The following is a 15,511-nucleotide window of genomic DNA, read 5'->3' as shown; positions in this document are numbered from 1 at the left end:
CCCTTCTGATGGGACAGGCACGTTCTTCTCAGGGGTCTCAGAGTTTGGGTACCTTGTTGCCCTAGGAAGGGGTGTGACCAAAACACAGGCCTCTCTGTGAGCAAGATTTGAACCTGCACAGGGAAACCCTATTGGATTTCAAATCCAAAACCTTAACCACTCGGCCATCACAGCTCTGAGTCCTAGTAGCCCAGGGAAACTGGTAAATAATCCCAGTGCCCAGGCCTGACGTCACCTGACAGAATTCACACAGCAAACCATTTCAACGGTCGTACAGAGGGGTCCTGGGCGCTCTGGTCTGAGGCTGCCTTGGAGGTGAGTTCTGCTTCCAGGTCTCCCTCCTCCTCCTTGGTCTTCTTCCTTCCTTTCCCATTTCCTCCTTCTTCCTCTTCTCGTTTCCCCTTTTCCTTCTTCTCCCTGGTCTCCTTCTTGGACCCCAGTTTATATAGTGATCATTTAGTCCTGCTTAACCAATTATTTTAGTTTAATGTTACTAACCAAAGCTAACATACTATTATGATTTACCTAACCAATCATACTTCACCGCCTTTGTTGATTTTCCCCCAGCATCATTAATGATACAGCAGAGAGAAACAGCTACAAACCAGACAGTGATCACACAGACAAACAATAAGTAAGTGAGGACAATAATCATAGAATGCCAATTGCACAAACACAACTCTTGCTAAGCAGTGTTTTGCCAGACAAAGTGCTGTTAACTAAGTTCTCTCTACCCACCTTTAGATCTGTTTCTTACTTGGTGACAGTGGGGGTCAATAGGATCAGCCTAGTGAGACCCTATTGAAATGCCATTTAGATGGAATGTGAGCCCAGTCTTCTGACCCAAAAACAGATGCTTTATCTTTTAGGCTACACAGTCCTGTTTAGGAATGGACATTTTGAAGTGTGTAAGAAGGGAGCAGTCTAGCTAGCCCCCCCCCCCCTTTGTTCTGCCAAAGCCGATTGGGTGGGGTGGGACTGAGGCCAGAGAACTGGTAGGAGGAGGATCCAGTCTGCACAGACCCAGTGGCTAAAAGGGTCTGGCCAGCTTTCCCCTAATGGCAGGGAAAACTCTTTTCTTCCCTCCATTCTCCCCAGTGGGGTGACCTGATCCCAAATTCCTGCTGCTGCAGTGGCTGGCCCATGGCTCCTCCAGCCCAAGCCACAGAGGGAGGCTCCATATGTCCAGGTGATGGGATCATGTGCCCAGCCCACAGAGCTGCTGCCAACCACCTGGTCACCTGCTTCAGTGGCCCAGCAGCCCCTCCCCCAAAACCTGCTCCTGCTCAAGGCCCCCCTGAACCCACCCAGGCTCCTGCTCCTCTGACTTCTGCACTAGCCAGCCCACATCTCAGTGAGTCGCCCGTGGCCCCATCAGAGACGAGCTCGTGGCAGCGGCAGAGACGTCCCTGCAGCTGCCTGTGGGGTCTTTCCCAAAGGGCCCCTCGTGGGCTGCTGGCTCAGCTGTTTAGAGCTTGATGCTAATAACGCCCAGGTTGTGGGTGCAAGCCCCATGCTGGCCACAGGGGTGTCTGGTTTGGTGACTTGCCTTTGTGTAGCTGCCTGCTATGGACAGGGAAGGAGAAAGAAGCCCTGGGAGGTGAAGCAGCGGGAGGGAAGCGAGGAGCAGAGTGTCAGCTGCCAGCCGAGAGTCACAGGTGCCCTCTGCCTCCTGGGACCGCCCCTCCCTGAGCCGCCAGCCCCCTGTCTCTCACCGTGCGCCCCTTGGGGAGTCCATTCCCTGCCCAGGCTGCTGGGTCCCCGACCACTTCAGCTGCCAGGTCAGCCCGGGAGCTAAGGCAGGAATGGGGGGAAGGAGCCAGTCAAACTGCAGGTGGCAGGAAACACCAGTCTCGCCTTCCTGGGCCGGGCACGACGGCATCATGTTAGTGACACGGCTGCCAGACATCCCGGACAGTTAATAACCAGCTAGAGGGGTTTATGGGTAGCTCAGTGTGGGGAGCCTAAGATAAAATACTTTTCAATCCCAGGCTTTGCCATGTCTCTCGGTGCAGCAGGGCCCTCTCGGGTCTCCTTGCTGTGTTAGTGCCCTGTGACACCCCTCATCTATCTTAGCCACAGCCCAGCATTGGAAACTCCCGTCCATCTGATTAACCCCCTTCACTTCCAACCCTCCCTCAGAGTCCTTGCTTCCTTGGCTAAAGTCCCCTCCCTTGTGCGTGTGGCTGGCAGGGGTTACTAGATGGATCCATTTACATGTAGCTTCACTGAAACCCCCCTTGTTGGCCTGCGCCCAGGTCAGTCCGTGTCACTGGCTCAGGGGTTTCTCCCCCCAGCACGCTGCAGAGAAAGCCCTTGTGTGTGAAAGGGCCTCAGAGAGCCCAGAAACCAAGTTAAAAATGAACCAAAAGGAAACATTTTTGCGCCCAGTGGAACTCCTTGCCAGAGGATGTTGTGGAGGTGAAATCTACAAGAAGGTCTAAAACAGAACTGGACAATTTAATGCAGGAAAGGTCAATCAATGGCATTTAACCAGGATGGACAGGGCAGGTGTCCCTAGCTGGTGTATACCAGAAGCTGGAAATGGGCAACAGGAGGGATCACTTGACAATTGTCTGTCCTGAGGATTCCCTCGGGACAATGAAATTGGCTGCTGTTGTGAGACAGGATCCTGGGCTAGTTGGACAACTCACATGACTCAGTCTGGCTGCTTTGATGTTCTGTTTGGTTTCTGTTCTTGTCGCCTTTGGGCAAGGGAGAATGGACCTGCCACCCCATCCTGAAGTGGACAGAAAATGGCCTGTGAAAGGCTAGTGTAGGTGAGCAAAGAGGTATGTTTCTTGTGTCCCTGATGGTCTAGTGGTTAGGATCCAGCACTCTCACTGCTGTGGCCTGGGTTCGATTCCCAGTCAGGGAAACCAGCCTGCAGTTTCATGTGACAACTGCCTGGTCACTTTTCTCAGCTCAGTGTCACATGTGACAGCAGCTGTGACACAAGAGGTTACATCAGGCTCCTTCCCACTTCTCTGGCACTGCTAAGACAACGCTTACCCTTTTCAGAAGGGGCAGAGCTGGGTCACTCAAACTTCCCCTCCTCTCTGCCATGTGGGCAGCACTGGAGGAAGCTCTGTGGCACACACAGCACTAGTCCATTGGTTCAGTTTGGTTGTTGAAGGAGACAACACAGAACTGGCTCCAGCCCCCACTCAGTAACCTGGGGAAATGACCCACCAGGCCTGGGCCCCTCGGAGAGGCAACGATTCCCCACTGGCCAGGGCAGAGCCTCCCTCTCACAGTCATGGAGCCTTCTCCCCCTGTTTTTACCTCTCCCCCACAACTCAGCTCTCACTGCTCGGTGCTGCCAGGGAGGGGCCTCACTGCTCGTCAGTGTTCCTGTTCCAGGAGCAGGTGAGTTTTGTCTTGTGCCCCAATATTGAGGTCGTGTGTCTCTGTTCGGGGGTGAGCCCCCGCGGCGCCTGCCAGTTACTAACAAATATCTTAGCTACACATTATGGGAGAAAGACACTAACCCAAGGGATAATTAACACTGGGCTACAGCTAGTCTCTGCCTCCCGCAGGGCCACTAGGGAACAGATGGGGGACAAGGCATGAGGCAGATCCAAGGGGCTGGCTAAATCCAGTTTGAGAAGCACATGAAAAAGACCCAGCAGCAGGTGAGAGAAAAGCATGAAAACATCAGGATCAGGACCAGAGCAGTTCGGCTATGTCTACATTGGCAAGATTTTGTGCAAAATCTTGCCGCCTGTCTACACTGGCCGCGAGTATTTGCGCAAGAACACTGAGTTTGTAATATACAAAATCAGTGGTTCTTGCGCAAACACTCTGACGTGCCCACTCACAGATAAGCCCTCTTGTCAAGTATTCTTGCGCAAGAGGGCCAGTGTAGACAGCAACGTTAATTTCTTGCGCAACAAAGCCCAATGGCTAAAATGGCCATCAAACCTTTCTTAAACAAGAGAGCATCAATACTGGCACGAATGCTTTTGCGCAAAAGCATATGCCAGTAGAGATGCTCTCCTGTACAAATGCTTTAATGGAAAAATTCTTGCGTTAAAAATATTTGCACAAAGTCATACAAGTGTAGATGTAGCCTACCAGTAAATCCAGGAATTAAACAAAAACCAAGACAAAACAATAAAGTGAAATGCCCATTCCTCTCTACTGCAAAACTAATTTTGAACTTTTTGACAGTAGCTAACCACTCAGCCTGTGCTTTCTTCTTCCAGCTTCCCAACAGGAAAGAAAGAACAATCATCAACAACAGACAGCAATTACACTAAAGCAACACTGTCTGCTTGCTTCATGCTCAGAAGAGAACACTGTCACTCATCCTCATGGCTAGCGAGACCAACCACTTTCAGCTGCATTTCTCTAGTTACCAACTATAGAAATGATCCCTGAAAGTACAGTCTTATTAGCTCCCCCTTCCCTACACATGCACACTTGTGTGCATTCACTTTCTCCTCATGAGGAATGTTTTCACACAACACTTAGAAAACTAAAGAACAGAAATAATCTCAGCAAAGTGCTTGTCCCATTCAAACACGCTCCACCAGGTTTAGAAATCTGCATATTAGAATATGCTCCATGTCCCTGTTTACAGAAACATGCCTCCTGATTAGCATGTGGAGCACCTGGCAGCCAATCAAAATCTCCTGGGCTACGTCTACACTGGCACCCTTTTCCGGAAACACAACCCTTTAGTCCAGAGAACACATCTGCTCTTCTGAATTTTATGAAGAGATGTTCCAAAAAAAAAGGTTGTTTTTTTTTCTGACATTTGGCCCAGTGTAGACAGGCCAAATGTTGGAAAAGCCTCTTCTGAAAAAAGAAGCAGAAAAAGCTACGCAAATTGGGGTTTGCAATTTGCGTAGCTTTTTTCAGAAGAACAGTGAGGTGTAGACACAGCCTGAGTGTTGGTCAGTGCTCGTAGGAGACAGGGAGCGACCAAAGCATCTAACGGCACCTGCAGCCTTTCAGAACAACACCCAGCCCAACCCCAAGTACAAGCCCTTCCCTCCACCCCCGTTGGGATCTACTGGGAACTGTCTGGACTCAAGCCCACTCCGGTGTGAGCCTAAGGATTGCCTGTTCTGTAAAAGCTGAACCCTGGGAATCAGTAAGCACCTAAAATGACTCTGGTGGGATTTGAACCTATAACTTTTGAATGATCAGCTTGGTTTATATTAACCACTGTGGCTTAAAAGTCCAACAGGCTTTCCATTGCACCACAGAGTGGTAGTCTTGCTATATCTGCAGCATGGCAATTGCTGGGTGGAAAGAAAGGGGACCCAAGTCTTTTTTTTTTTCAGGAGAACAGGGCCACTGAAAGTAAGGGGTGAAAACTAAGCTGCAGTTGGAGAATGTGGGCATTGATCCCACTACCTCTTGCATTCTAAGCAAGCACTCTACCACTTGAGCTAATTCCTCTGCTTGCAAAAGCCTTTCCTGCCCCACCTACCTTGTTCCAGAGCCCACAACATCCCTGTGGCTGCCCAAGGCTCCTTTCTGAAAGGGCCACTTGTGAGACTGACACCCGTGGGCCGGCTAGCTCGAAGGTTTAGGACGTGGTGCTCATATCACACAGATGCGTCTTAAGAGCAAGCCCCTTATTTCAAACCATAACGGGCTCGCTATTCCAACGTCCCTGTAAACCTCATGGCACAAGGAGGGAGGGGCGTTTCAGAATTGCGATTTATTTTGAAATAAGCGCTGTGTAGTCAGCACCGAATTACAAAATAAGTTATTTCAAAATTGACTCGAAATAAACTACATAATTTGCATCACTTATTTTGAGCTGTAGGACGCACCCCTAGGCCTCGTCTAGACTGGCATGATTTTCCGCAAATGCTTTTAACAGAAAAGTTTTCCGTTAAAAGCATTTGCGGAAAAGTGTCCGTGCCACTCTAGATGCGCTTTTCACAAAAAAGCAGCCACTTTTGTGCAAGATCGTGCCAATGTCCACATAGCCCAGGATCAGGACCAGAGTAGTAGAAGTAAAACCAGGAACTCAAGAAAAGCCAGGACAGGATGATAAAGGGAAATCCCTCCTTCTCTCTACTTCAAAACTAATTTTGAACTTTTTGACAGTAACCAGCCACTCAGCCTGTGCTCTCTTCCTCCAGCTTTTCAACAGGAAAAAAGGAACAATCATCAATAGCAGACAGCAATAACATTAAAGCAACACTGTCTGCTCATTTCATGTTCAGAAGAAAACACTATCACTCATCCTCATGGTTAGCAAGACCAACCACTTTCAGGTGCATTTTTCTAGTTACCGACTATAGAAATGATCCCTGAAAGTATAGTCTTAGGCGAGCCCTGTTCGCTACACACCCACCCTCATGTGCATTCACTTTCTCCTCATGGGGAATGTTTTCACACAACACTTAAAAAACTAAAGAACAGAAATAATCTCAGCAAAGTGCTTGTCCCATTCAAACACGCTCCACCAGATTTAGAAATCTGCATATTAGAATATGCTCCTCGTCCCATTTTACAGAAATATGCCTCTTGATTAGCATGTGGAGCACCTGGCACCCAATCAAAATCTCTTGCTGTTTCTTCCTGAAACTGCAGTTCCTGGGGCTCCTTTAAGTCAGGGGTAAGTCTGTGGACCAGCTGGGTCCAGGAAGCTTTGCCTGCCGGGCTGAGGTGGAAAGTGACTAAGTAGAAATACTTGATTACGCTACTCAAGACCTTTTTTGGGTATTTGTACTTTACTCAAGTTATTTATTTTTGTCACACTTTGACTTTTAATCAAGTTGGGTTTTTTAGACAATATTGTACTTTTTACTCCACTCCCATTTCCAGAGGCGCTGGGTTGCTCACGATTTGCATCCTTCTGATTTACTAAAGTCCAGCTGCATGTGCAAGCACCAGTCATCCAAAAAACAGCCAATCCACAAGCACAATGCCCCTGCCAAGGAAGAAGCCTTTTAATAGCTGCTCCAACACCTTGGCTACGTCTACACTGGCCCCTTTTCCGAAAGGGGCATGCTAATTTTCAACTTCAGAATAGGGAAATCCGTGGGGGATTTAAATATCCCCCGCGGGATTTAAATAAACATGGCCGCCGCTTTTTTCCGGCTTGGGGAAAAGCCGGAAAAAAGCGTCTAGACTGGCGCGATCCTCCGGAATAAAGCCCTATTCTGGAGGATCTCTTATTCCTACTTTGAAGGCTTATTCATGTGTTCCTGATGGTCTAGTGGCTATAATTCAGCACTTTCACTGTTGGGGCCTGGGTTCAATTCCCAGTCAGGGGCACATTGGCTTTCACCTGATGTGTGTCTATTAATTCATCTTACCTTATTGTTACAGCAGCTGTGACCCAAGGCAGTATGGACACAGGACAGGGGTTTCTTGCACAAGAGAGTATCAGCACTGCCATGGATGCTCTTGCTCAGAAGCACAGCTCACACATGGCAGCATGGATGTTTCTTGCACAAGAAACTGCCACTGCAGACATCACCAAAGGGACCTTTGGAGCTGAAATCCAGTCCCCCTCCTAACAGCAGGACAAAACCCCACCCACATTACTGTTTCTCCAAATCAAGTATCTACCTGGAGCAGGGTTTGAACCCACCCAGACAAACATCTATTGGATTTTAAGTCCAACACCTTAACCACTCGGCCATCCTAGTGGAATGAAGTAATCCAGAAGGGGGAAAGTTCTCTCTCCAAACAGCCCAGGGACTGCCTCTCAGAGCATCTGCCCATCCCATCTCTGTGCCAGGGCTTCCCACTGAGAGGCTGAGAGAGCCGCCCCCTCCGTGCCAGTGAGGAAGGAAGCAGGGAAAAGGGAAACCAAACAAGACAAAACCCAACCTCTGCGGGGATTCCGAGGGACAAAGTCCTGGTGGGAAAAATCCCCCCCCCCACACACACACAGACTTTCACCCAGTATTTTCCCCACCTTGCATTGGGCCAGCCCCCCATGGATCAAGCCAATATTTCCAGCCTTTGTTTTTACAGCATGGACAGCCAAACCCATTCACAAACTTTTGCCAGACCAGTAGCATTACAGTTCCATGTCTGCAGGGCTTGCCAAGGGGCTGCGAACCCCGCTCGCCAGCCGCGCAGAATCGCACACTGCGCATGCACAGACTGCACTGAGCGCCGCACCGGGCTAAAGTCTACTCACCACGGGCAGATTGCCCTAAGTGCCGAGCCCTGCATATCTGCATACGCATTATGCAAATAAGTGTAGATATCTGCAAAACTGATCTGCTTGGTCCCCCAACCTCGCACGTGCTGGGAGCAGTTTCACTGGACCCAGGCTGGGAGCAAACCCCCTCTGCTGGGAACAGCCCTGGGCCAGATTCTCCTCCTACAGCCCCGGGGCGGCTGCTCCTGGAGAAGGGGGGGGTCTCTCTTATCTGCCCCCGCAATGGGCAGGGACTGGGCTGGGGGCACTGCCCTGGGAGAGGTTCCTGAGGAGAAGCTTTCCCCCTCCTGGCAGCCGACACTGGGGGAGCTCTGAGACTCCAGGGTAAAGGCCTCCAGCCCGCCAGGTCCTGGGATTAGGAGGCCCTGGAACCAGGCCCCCTGGAGTAGCATTGTGGCCGGGGGGCTCTGACCCACAGGGGGGCTGGCCCCAGAGCCCAGGGCCCGGGAGGCTGGTCAGCAAGTGAGACTCGCCCGTCAGTCCAAGCTGCTTTCCCCCCGGCTGCCGTTCCTGCCTGTCCCGTGCCAGCGCCACACGCAGGCCAGTGGGGCAGGACGGGGGGTGTCAGTGGGGCCCTGCTCTCAGTCCGTCCCTCACAGGCCCTGTGGGCTGCTCGAGGGCTGAGCCCGTCGCCCAGGCCTGGCGCGGGGATGGAACATGGGGCACGTTTCCCCCTGTGAGCGTGTGCGGGGGCAGGAGGGAGCCACACGGGCCCGGCTGAAGGTTTTGTGCTGGGGCTGGAGGCTTGAGCCCGAGCTGTCGGCCTCAGCGGGACTTGCTCCTCCCCTCTCCTGCCTTGCTGCCTCCTTTGGCCAGCAGCGCTCAGGGGCAGCCGGGAGAGCCGGCACCAAGGGCAGAGGAGGCCGAGGCACAAGCCCCTCAGAGGGGACAGGCCTGAGGCCTCTGGCTGGCCCAGGCTCACACCAAGGGGCTTTCTGTGGTGCCGGGCGGGGAGGGAGGCCAGGCCCAGGCCAGTGGGAGAAGGGGCAGCGCCTGCCAGGGCAGCAAGGGGAGCTGCAGGGAGCGAGACGCGGCGTTTCTGCCTGGATCACTCAAGGGTCCTTCTGCGGGTGAAGCGCCTGTGACACCCCTGTGCTGCTGGGTTCCTCTGCCCCTCCCCTGGCAGGCCGGCCCCTTCGGGGGGCTCCTGCCCTGGCACTCGTCCAAGGGCCACCTGGGCAAAGCAGCCTGCCCCAGGCACCTTCCATAGCTCAGCTGGCAGAGCAGAGGCCTGTAGCGGGTGCTCGGCAAGTGTCCTTAGGTGGCTGATTCAACTCCAGGGCTACGTCTACACTGGCATGAATTTCCGGAAATGCTTAAAATGGAATACATTCCGTTTTCAGCTTTTCCGGAAAAGGAGCGTCTACATTGGCCACGGAGTTTCCGCGATAACGATGCGCTTTTCCGGAAAAGCAGAAAGCCCGGAGCCATTTTGAAGAGGGCAAAGGCCACCAGCCCTTTCCGGGGGCGGGGCCAGAGCGCCGTTCAGACACGTGCTTAAAGGGGTCTCGCCGGGCAGCCGTTGGTCTCCTGCTCCCGTGCCTTGGGGCCTCTTCCAGGGACTGACACCCTTCGCAGGTCTGTGGGTGCCCTTTGACTTTTGGGGACACCCCCCCCTTTGGCCCCCAACTGCTTTTCTCTGCGGTTTATTTTTTTGCCCAGCTCTGTGTACTATGGAGCCACGGGTGGCCATGTGCCTGGTCGGGCCCCTCTTGGTGCTGTTCCGCTGGCTGCAGCTCGTGCTGCAGGCCGGTGCCATGCTGTTCATGGACCAGGAGGCAGAGATCGCCTTGGACGACCTCACCAGGGAGGCCCTGGCAACTCTGTCTCATCAGCACCCCACTGTATACCGGCCACTCTGGAGTTTGGACATCAGCACCGACTGGTGGGACCGTGTGGTCCTCGGACTATGGGACGACCAGCAGTGGGTCCGGAATTTCCGGATGAGAAAACAGACCTTCTTGACCCTGTGCACCTGGCTCACCCCCGCGCTACAGAGAACCGCCACCCGGCTGCGGGCACCCATCCCCGTCAACAAGAGGGTTGCCATCGCGCTGTGGAAGCTGGCCACACCGGACAGCTACCGCTCGGTGGCACACCAGTTCGGGGTGGGAAGATCCACCGTTGGCGTGATCGTCATCCAGGTAAGTCCCAGGGGGAGTGGGATGGGGGGAGGGTGCTCCACTCCAGGCCCAGGGACAGCCAAGACTCCAGGCTGGGTCGCCCAGGGGTTTTGGCCATCCCTCCCTTGCACAGGCCCACTGGTGGGGGGGGACATGGGGGGCCCTGGTGTGTGTGTGTGTGTGTGTGTGTGTGTGTGTGTGTGTGTGGACAGAGGGAATCAAGGGGGGGGGGGACCCAAGGGAGCGCACACTCACCCCTGGCTGTATGTAATGTGTTCCCTTGTGTTTCTCTGCACCCTTCTGCAGGTTGTCCACGCCATCAATGACGTCCTGCTGCCAAGAATCATCCGCCTGCGCGACGTGGATGAGACCATGGCCGGCTTCGCTGCCCTCGGGTTCCCCAACTGCGGGGGAGCCCTGGACGCCACCCACATCGCCATCCGGGCCCCAGAGCATCGAGCAGCCCACTTTATGAACAGAAAGGGGTACTGCTCCATCGTCCTGCAGGCCCTCGTGGATCACCGGGGCCGCTTCCTGGACATCTACGGCGGCTGGTCCGGCCGGGCACACGACGCCCGCATCCTCCGGAACTCTGGACTGTTTCAGAGGTTGGAGGCGGGCACCTACTTCCCCCGGCGGGACTTGACTGTTGGGGATGTACCGATGCCCATCTGCATCATCGGGGACGCGGCCTACCCCCTGATGCCCTGGCTCATGCGGCCCTACACGGGGCAGCCGGACCAGAACCGGGCCCGGTTCAACAACCGCCTCAACCGGGCCCGAAACCCAGTGGAGCTGGCATTTGGTCGCTTAAAAGGCCGCTTCCGTTGTTTGCTCACCCGTCTCGACATGGGTGAGCAGAATGCAACGGAAGTGCTGGCCGCGTGCTGCGTGCTCCACAATATTGTGGAGCGCAGTGGGGAGGCCTTCCTCCCTGCATGGGTGGCAGCTGAGGCACAGACCTTGGACCAGCCCGCCACAGCTGCCATCCGCCAGGCGCGCCAGGAGGCGGTGCGCATTAGAGAGGCCCTGGTGGAGATGTTTGCCCAAGCCCCCTAGCAGGGTCGCTTGGGTCACCCCAGAGTACTCTGTCCCAGCTCCTACCCTTCCCCACCTCCTCCCCTTACCTCCCCCCCCCAATAGTATAGTAAAGCGTCGGGTCACAGCACATCGCGGCCGTCATCGAGTCTGTTTGTCGGGTGCGTCGGGCGTAGTTAGGGTTTGTCTTTTAAGTTAGGCTAGGGTTTAGGCCACCATCGCCGTCCTGAGGAACAGCCAACAGGATTTGGGACTTGTGTCGAAGGCTCACATCAGTGCCATCTTCAATGGATCTCCTGGCTGTTCCTCTCCTGAGGCCCGGAAGGCCCAAAGGACTGACATGGCCAGCAACAGCACGATCATCCGTCGAGGGATCTCCTGGCTGTTCCTCTCCTGAGGCCCGGAAGGACCAAAGGATCGAGGTGGCCAGCAACACCACAATCGTCCTCCCTGTGCCTAGAGTTTGTTTAATAATCTCTGTTGTGTGCATCTTGTAACTGTTCTTGCTAGTTTGTAATCTATGTTAATAATATTTTGTGGTTTACCTGTTACTGAAAAGTGTCATCATTTATTTCTGCGCCACAAACTACTGACCACTTACGAAGCCCCCCCCCCCCAGTGAATAGAGTACAGATTTCGTTCTCCACAGTTTGCCACCATGTTACATTTAAGTGGCTACTTGGCATCTCACATCATTTTGTACACTACCCTAGAGTTACACAATACCCAACACACGAATGAACAGCAAAGTAGAGATCTGTTTATTTACAAGGGGGGGGGGAGACCTTCAACTGGGACAGGAGAGGGGGGAGACCTTCAACTGGGACAGGAGAGGGGGAGACCTTCAACTGGGACGGGGGGAGGCAGTTACTGGGATGGGCGGCCCCTGCGAACGCTCCTCCGGGGGCCAGCCTGCCCACGCTGGGCAGACCGCGTCGGGGCAGGCTGCACGCGGAGGTGGCCAGGAGCATGGACACGGCCAGGAACAGGGGCACGGCCAGGAACAGGGGCAGGAACAGGGTCAGGAACAGGGGCAGGAACAGGGGCAGGGGCAGGAACAGGGGCAGGAACAGGGGCAGGAACAGGGTCAGGAGGAGGGGCAGGAACAGGGCCAGGAGCTGGGATAGGAGGAGGGGCAGGAACAGGGCCAGGAGCTGGGATAGGAGGAGGGGCAGGAACAGGGCCAGGAGCTGGGATGGGAGGGGGCATGACCTGTGCTACGGGAGGGATGGCGGGGGCCTGGGCTCCGCCCATGCCATAGTGAATGGCATGCACAATATGTGCCGTGAGAGTGTCCATGGTGGTGCGCATCCCTCTGCATTCGGCCAGGAAGGCAGCCCAGGCATCCTGCCGCCACTGCAGGTCCCCCTGCACCCGCTCCTCGATGGAGGCCTGGATTGCCTCCACAGCATGGACGTGGCGCCGAAGCAGCTGGTCCCTCTGGCGGAGCCTGTGCCTCCGGGGTTGGCCTGCTGGGGGTGGCGCTGCTGCCGCAATGGAGGGTCTGGTGCTGGGTCCCGCTGCAAGGAAGAGAAGAAAGGATGGGTCAGTCAGGCAGGCCGTCCACTGTCCCCACACCGCATGCCCTCCACCCCTGAACCCAGGTGACCCCACAGTTGTGTGGCTTGGGCCCACTCGGTTCCCCTCCTGCCTGCCCCTGGAGTAGGGTCCTCCCTCCAGGGTATTGTAAGCACCGCTCTGTATCCTGGCCCCATGCAGGGCGGGAGGGTGTTAGCGCAGCGTTCACCTGTGGAACTCCCTGCCGGTGGAGACTGTGAAAAGCTTTTGGGTTAATCACTGCTGTTTGACAGGGAGCGAGATGCATCCCCACGCAGTGCCTGGGAGCACATCTGGCAGAGGCGGTCTGGGCTCTCAGATCCCCTCGTGTGGGATATCTCCTGGACGGAACCAGAAGGGTGACTGGGGGGTGGGGGGATGTCCCATCCTTGCAGCACAACTCAGGGGCCCTTCTCCCTCCCACGATCCCTCCCGCAAGCCCGGTAGCCCAGGAACATGTGTGGCCCCAGTGGGGACTTCCCTTGGGGAACCAGCCAAGGCACCGGGAGCAGGTGAGGGGCTTGGTGGGGGCCACGGTCACAGGACCGTGACGCTGCGGTCTACCCAATAGAAGCTGGCTGTGCCTCACAGCCAGGCATGGGACAGTGTGCCGTTCTCTGGTCTGCACCCTTGCTGGAGCTGCGGGCTCTGGGCTGAGTCCCTGGGGCCCTGGCCAGTTCCGTCCGGCATCCACCCTTCCCCCTGGTCCCGCCAAATGTGTGTGAGCAGCAGGGTCCCAGGCGTGGCCTGCAGCTGCCTGCCGTGGTCACGTGCCGCTCGGTCACCAGGCTGCATGTGGTTGCACCTGCTGCTTGCTGTCCTCATGCTACGCAGCGTGCAGCTCACGTGGCCTGAGTGACATGCTCTCCCCCTCCCCCCTCCGGGCACCTGGCTCCCCACCTCCCGCCCTCCGCCCCCCACCCTTGGGAGTGCAAACTGCACAGACTCACCAGTGGGTTCCTCCCCGTCCTCGGAGGAGTTGCTGGAGGGGGCCTGCTGGGTGGCAACGCTGGCCTCCTCCCCAGATGCACTGCCGCTGTCGTCTGCCTCCTCCGGCTCGGTGGGACGGTTAATAGGTGGCCGCTGGCAGGTGTCCACGGGGACCGGTGGGGCTTGAGGGGCGGGCTCTCCCAGAAAGGAGTGGAGCTCCGCAAAATATGGGCAGGCGTCGGGTCCTGCCCCCCTGCCCTCAGTGGCCCTGACATACCCCAGCCGCAGCTCCTTGACTTTGGAGCGGACCTGCTCACAGTTGCGGCTGGGGTGTCCCTGCTGGGCCAGGTTCTGCGCAAGCCGAGTGTACAGATCAGCGTTCCGGCACCGGGAATGGAGATCGTGGAGACCCTCCTCCTCCTTCCATAATTCGATGAGGGCCTCCAGCTCCCTGGGGCTCCAGGATGGGGCCGGCCTTTTGCGGCCCCTGGGGGCCTCCTCCGCTGGGGGTCCAGGGGGCTCTCCAGCAGGAGCTGCCATGGTGCGGTGAGCCGAAAGGAAAAAAGTGTTGGGCAGCACAGCAGGCGGCAGAGCTGACCCAGACAGGCTCCTGGCACGTGCGCCCAGCAGCCTGAGAGCCCTTTAACAGCTCGGGCTTACCAGGAAGTCCGCGGCTCCTACGGGGTCTCCCAGCGTCCAAACCGCTTTTTTTCGTTTTTTCTGCTTTTCCGGAAAAGCTGTCTACACTGGCCCTTTTCCGGAAAAGCTTTTCCGGAAAATGGACTTATGCCCGAGCGGGAGCATCGTACGGTTTCCGGAATAGCGGCTGATTTTGTACAGTACAGCATCGTTGCTTTTCCGGAAATTCAAGGGCCAGTGTAGACAGCTCGCGGCTTATTCCGGAAAAGCGGCTGATTTTCCGGAATAAGTGGCCCAGTGTAGACGCACCCCAGCTGAAAGGAGAGATTCTTCTCCCTCCCCCTGGCTGCAGGCCCGGCCTTAGGACCAGGCAGCTGCCTTTGGTCTGTCCCTTTGGGGCCTGGTGCTACAATTGACGCAAAGGTTTTGGGTTCCAGCTGCCAATCAAATGTCTTGGCCTGCGCAGGCCTTGAGTCATGGCAAGAGCTGGAGGGGAATGGGGAATGGCTGCAATTTGGAATGGGAAGGGGGTGTCTGGCACCATAAAGTAGAACAGTTTTAAGGTTGCTTCAAGGAAGGCACCATGGTTTAGTTGGCTAAAGTGCCTGCCTCGTAAGCAGGGGATCCTCGGTTCAACACCCAGTGGTGCCTTGTTGCCAGGTCAATGGGTCTTTTCTTCCCACCATTCTTCAACATGTATCTGGAGTTGGTTTTACCTTCAGTTGAGCTTGGTGGTGCCCACACAGTGGGAGTAGGATAATAGCAAAGAGCAGGAGGTGCCCTAGGTGTTTGATTTCATGAGGCTTAGCTAGACTTGCTAAATCAAGCTCTGGAAGATGGATTGCAGCAGCAATCTCTACCAGAGTGAAGACGTGGCCTAATGGTGCAATTAGTTAGATGCCGACACTAACAGCCCCACTGCTGGTAACTCAGTGGCTATGTCTAGACTGGCAAGTTTTTCCGCAAAAGCAGCCACTTTTGCGGAAAAACTTGCCAGCTGTCTACACTGGCCACTTGAATTTGCGCAAGAACACTGACGATCTAATGTAAGATTGTCAGTGTTCTTGCGCAAATA

The 15,511-nt window shown here is 55.2% G+C and overlaps 1 protein-coding gene and 4 non-coding genes across 5 annotated transcripts in view; 2 read left to right on the top strand and 3 right to left on the bottom strand.

Annotated features, from left to right (window-relative positions):
- Window positions 1–15,511, top strand: part of LOC142818207 (uncharacterized) — a 115,434-nt gene that overhangs the window by 38,525 nt on the left and 61,398 nt on the right.
- Window positions 93–174, bottom strand: TRNAS-UGA (transfer RNA serine (anticodon UGA)). The gene has a single exon. It is a non-coding gene; the product is annotated as a tRNA-Ser (tRNA).
- Window positions 2,807–2,878, top strand: TRNAE-CUC (transfer RNA glutamic acid (anticodon CUC)). Its single transcript has one exon. It is a non-coding gene; the product is annotated as a tRNA-Glu (tRNA).
- Window positions 4,180–4,395, bottom strand: LOC142824505 (small nucleolar RNA U3). The gene has a single exon (XR_012899364.1). It is a non-coding gene; the product is annotated as a small nucleolar RNA U3 (small nucleolar RNA).
- On the bottom strand, window positions 6,079–6,294 carry LOC112544140 (small nucleolar RNA U3). Its single transcript, XR_003087458.2, has one exon. It is a non-coding gene; the product is annotated as a small nucleolar RNA U3 (small nucleolar RNA).

This window comes from Pelodiscus sinensis, unplaced genomic scaffold (genome assembly GCF_049634645.1).
Source record: "Pelodiscus sinensis isolate JC-2024 unplaced genomic scaffold, ASM4963464v1 ctg35, whole genome shotgun sequence".
In the NCBI taxonomy this organism is placed as follows: domain Eukaryota; kingdom Metazoa; phylum Chordata; order Testudines; family Trionychidae; genus Pelodiscus; species Pelodiscus sinensis.
Note: the sequence above shows the minus strand (reverse complement) of the source record. Positions and strands in the feature narration are given on the sequence as shown.